Source organism: Galeopterus variegatus, unplaced genomic scaffold, assembly GCF_000696425.1.
Source record: "Galeopterus variegatus unplaced genomic scaffold, G_variegatus-3.0.2 Scaffold5118, whole genome shotgun sequence".
NCBI classification, from domain to species: domain Eukaryota; kingdom Metazoa; phylum Chordata; class Mammalia; order Dermoptera; family Cynocephalidae; genus Galeopterus; species Galeopterus variegatus.
The window spans coordinates 141,699-146,994 of record NW_007731229.1 but is presented as its reverse complement, the minus strand read 5'-3'; positions in this window follow the sequence as shown (position 1 = coordinate 146,994).

Genomic DNA, 5,296 nt, shown 5'->3' with positions numbered 1-5,296 from the left:
GAGAGAATTATATTAAGTGAAACAAGTCAGGCACAGAAAGAGAAATATCACATGTTCTCACTTATTTGTGGGAGCTAAAAATAAATAAATAAATACACACACACACACACACACACACACACACACACAGAAAAAATAATCGGGGGTGGAAGAAGACATAACAATTGCAATTCCTTGAAACTGATATGACAAGCGAACAGAAAGGACATTGTTGGGAGGGAGAGGGGAGAGGGGGGAGGGAGAGAGGTTTCGGTTATTGGCCACAATAATCAACCACATTGTATATCGACAAAATAAAATAAAATAAAATATTTTTTTTTTAAAAAAGGAAGTATAGAACAAAACCGAAGCTTTAAGATAATTGTAGAAGGTTAGAGCCACTTGTGGAAGGTTTGAGCAAGTCACAGAACATTTATGGAAGATGAATCTTATGAAAGGAATTTAGTCTGTGATCAAGTTGGCTAAAATTAAAAGGAAATTCTTTATAGGTTTTTCCAGAAATTAAGCTTTCATATCAAAAGTACACTGATGCAAAACTAAAATTTTGTTCCTTACAACAAGTTTTTCTTAGAGTATTGATTGGTCTTAATTAAAAAAAATAATGAAATATTTTTCTTTACCTTTTGTTAGCTGGCCTAGGAAACAAAGATTCTATGTTTCATCAAGATAATTTCTTGTGCTTCGTACTGTCTTTATTAGATTCTTGATTACTTAAGAAAACTGGATGTATTAGTCCATTTCTGTTGCTTATAACAAAATACACGGAACTGGGTGATTTGTAAGAAAATGAAATTTATTGCTCACAGTTTCCGAGGCTGGGACAGCCAAAGTCCAGGGAACACATCTGGTGAGGGTCTTGCTGGTAGCAACAGTGACAGCAAAGTATCACATTGTGAAAATGGTGGAGCAGAGAGAGCAGAGAGAACAAGACAGTCTCTCCTCTTCTTTTAAAGCCCTCAGAACCACACCCATGACCACCATTTTTAATCCATTCATGACTGCAGGGTCCTGCAATCCAGTCACTTCTTCAAGGCTCCACCTTTCAATTACCATGATAGGATTTCTCACCCTCTTAACAGTCACAGTGGGGGCTAAGTTTCTAATACTTAAAACTTGGGGAACACAATTCAAGCTTCAGTGAGTTTTGGGGGGACAATTCAATCCACTACACTGGGCCTTAAAAGAGTTAAAGTTTTTAAAAATCTATATAACTTTCTGTATTTGCTTTCAAAGCTTTTAATTATCACTTTGGTTAAATAAGTGACTATTATTTCACCAATGATCTGTGATTCTAATTTAATTAATTGTTTTCAACCTTTTGATATTTTGATAAACATTTCAAAATCAAATCCTAAATTAAGTCTTCTTGACCTTAAGATTTTCAGTTGGGCCCTTGGAAACCCCAGCATTGTGTCTCTCACTGTGTAAAGGAGTGGTATTAAACTAATCAGACTTATTTGATATGCTATATTATTGTCAAAATAGGAAACAATGTTTAATCTTTCTTTAAGTAATATTTGTATGGATATGTTATTCATATGTGTTCCAAAATTGTATAAGATTCCTGAAATCTAAGTCATAATTTTTATTATTATAGTAAAATGTTGTATGCCACAAAAATAACCAAGTTTTCTTGACAATTTCTGATTATATAAACTTTCACCTGATTTTTCTGATAAGTACTCTGGAATACAGGTTGCTGGTAACTTTAAGGTTATGCCATTAGACTGGATCAAAATTTCCAGAACTCCTATGAAGTAAACTGATGTGTTCCAAAACTGCTAACCAAAATTAGGCAGAACAAGAATTAATTATGAGACTGAATAACTGATAATGTGTTCATTACATTTTGGTTTTTTTTTTTTTTTTTTTTTTTTTTTTTACTTAACTGGTTTTAAATTTTTATATTCGGTGTTTTTAACACTTTTATTGCAAGTTCAGGCTTAGAAATCTTTTTTTGGGGGGGGGGCAGCTGGCTGGTACTGGAATCTGAACTTGTGACCTTGGTGTTATAAGGCTGCGCTCTAATCAACTGAGATAACCGGCTGGCCAAGATAATGTGTTTGTAATTTATTATTTAGAATTTTGTTGGTTCTCCATTTTATTGTTTTGTTTCCCAAATTTAAGAAAATTGTCTTCTTAAGCTATCTATAGATTACAGCAATTCCTTATAAAAGCATACTTTTACAAACAAAATTGAAACATTTATTTTTTATTGCTACCTGATCCCACCAGAATTTGGAAGCTATTTGTGCATATTCTTATTTTATGGTAATATAGTTATCTGCATATGTCCGATAAGAATTTGTTCTCTTTAGATCAGGATACAACTTAAAACATCGGTTGTATTACCAGGGTTTTTACTGGGATATCATATTTAAATTGTCTACAGGTACTGCAGGCAAATTCTGAAGTCTGCCTTGGTTTGGCTTTCTAGATTCCAGAGGTTTTAAAATCTAAGGTCCCTGTGTAGTCCGTCACAATTCTTGCTGCACTTTTATAAATAATTAGACCATGTTTGATCAGACTAAATTTATTGCACAAACCTATTGGTCTTATTTTTATTATCTTTGGTAAAAATAGAGATAATTAAAGAGAAAAATTATGTTTCAGAAGAAAACTATACTACCCTTCTTATTAGATTGTAGCCCTACCTATTGTTTTTGAGTTTTTATTGTTTTCCTGCAATCTAAAGTGAATCCTTCTAGTTTCCTATAACATCTGGCTACAACAGGTCTCACTCAATCTCCCATGGTATTTTGATTTGTTTAGTTTGTTTCCTTCAGGCTTGGGTTTGTGATTTAAAACTATCATGCACATTGGGTTTGTCATAGCACTGTCATTTTTACTCTGTATTATGATTTTTAAACTTTGTACTTGTTACCTGCCAAATTTCTGCAGAAGTACAACTTCCAACAGGTTAATGCTGGCCCAGCATTTCAAAATGATAGCCAACACCTATGAAATTGACAAAATTGAACTTAACTATTAACTCTGGGCTGACTTAGCCTGACAACCACTCCTCCCAAACCTTGTTGCTTAAGTGTAGCTAGAAGTTTCTTAACACTGACTTCCAGTTGCTAACCACTTCCCTCTGAAGTGGGACCAGATCAACTGGGACAAGTCCATCCCAGCACCAATGAAGAATCAAAACCTAACTAAAGGATAATTGATCAGTGATGCTTTCAGAGAAAGATCTTGATCAAAAGGGGATAATGTGAAAGTTTTCAGATCAAAATGGAGTCACTTAGGCCAAACCCTAACAAAATGAAGTCGGGAGGCCATAACAGAGGGTCTCTCATGGACATATGTCTATGATAAACTATTACAAAGACTCTCTGGAAACCACCACAATCTCACACAAAGGCCAAAAAATACTTGCCCAAAAAATACTCCTTCAAGGATGCCTGTCCAGCCTGTTCAAGCTTGGACAGATGCCACCCTTGTTATTGATCCTTGTAGCCAAGGATAGTTATTTTGAACCAATCTATGTAACCTAACTCATTTTGCCTTTAAAAACCCTTACTTTCCTTTGCTTCCTTGGGTATGCCTATGGGTTCCCATGGTTTGCCATGGCTCATGTATTCCCAGATTGCAATCTCTCATTCAATCCGGAATAAACTTATCTTTTTGTAGAGTCACTCTCTCTGCTGTTATTTTGGGTTGACACTTGCCTTGTTCTTGATCTTAGAGAAAAGGCTTTCAGTCTTCCACCACTGAGTATGATGTTCATTTTGGATTTTTCATATGTAGCTTTTATTATGTTAATGTAGTTACCTTCTATTATTCCTAGTTTGTTGGGTGTTTTTACCATGAAACAATGTTAAATTTTCCAAATGCTTTGTATGCATCAATTGAGATGCTCATGTGGTGGTTTTTTCCCTTAATTCTGTTAATGTAGTATATAACTGTGATTGATTTTTGTATGTTGAACCATCTTTGCATTCCAGGAATAAACCCCGCTTGGTAATGGTGTATAATCATTTTATTGTGCTGCTAATTCTGTTTGCTAGTATTTTGTTGAGGATTTTTGCATCAGTGTTCACAAAGGATATTGGTCTGTGGTTTTCATGTAGTATCTGTGCCTTTGGTATCAGGGTAACGCTGGTCTCACAGAATGAGTTAGAAAGTATTCCCTCCTCCTCAATTATTTTAAAAAGTTTTATCAGCACCGCACTCTCCCGAGTGAGCCACGGGCCGGCCCTTTAAAAAGTTTTAGAAGGATTGATATTAGTTATTCTTTAAGTAATTTGTAGAATTCACCAGTGTAGTCACAAGGTTCTGAGTTTTTCTTTACTGGGAAGTTTTTGGTTACTGATTTAATATCCTTATAGGTTTATTCAGCTTTTCTATTTCTTCATGGTTTAGTCTTGATAGGTTTTGTGTTTGGGGGAATTTGTCCATTTCATCTGGGCTGGCATGCAATCTCTCTTATAATCCTTTTTATTTCTGGAGAATTGGCAGTAATGTCCCCACTTTTATTTCTGATTTTAGTAATTTGAGTATTTTCTCTTTCTAAAAGTTTGTCCATTTTGTTGATCTTTTCAAATGACCAACTTTCTATCCTCATAAATTATTTTTGCCCAGACTAGTGGGTTTTCATTCTATGCATGCACAGATTATTATTTGGCCAATGACTCAAAAGCAATCCCTATGTATATTTCTGGAATTCTTACCCCGCCTAACTCCCTCCTCTCCAGTACTTACTCTGCAAATCCTAGCCACTTTAACCTCCCCAAACTCCCATCTCTGTCCCTTTGATCCTGTGAGACTATTGGCTCTGTTTGGGTTCCCCTTCCCCACTTAGCAGTTTAGAGATTTCTTCAGGCAGAAGGCCTAGAAGATCATAGGGCTCACCTTGTTTCTTTTCTCTCAGGGATCACAGCCCTGTGCTGCTTATTATCGATGTCTTGAAACAGTTATATCATATATTTTATCCGGTTTCTAGTTGTTTACAGTGGGAGAGTAATTCTGAACCGTGTTACTGCTTCATGGTCAGAATAGAAAAATAGAAATTTCCTCTTAAGTCTCTCTTTTTTTTTCCCCTGAAAAAAATATGTTCATGAAGGATAAATATTATTGGTTACAAAAAGCAAAGTTTATCCCCATCAGAAGATGTGCTCCTATGAGAATTAATGGAGTTGCTAAAACTGGACAGAGACATTTCTTTGAACAAAATTTTCTTTCCAGAAGGGATTGAAAAAGGACTTTCTGGCTAACAATGAAACACACATCTCCAAAGAGGGAGATGGTGTTCAGAATTTCCTAGCATCCATGATGTATCCTGGTTGGTGCT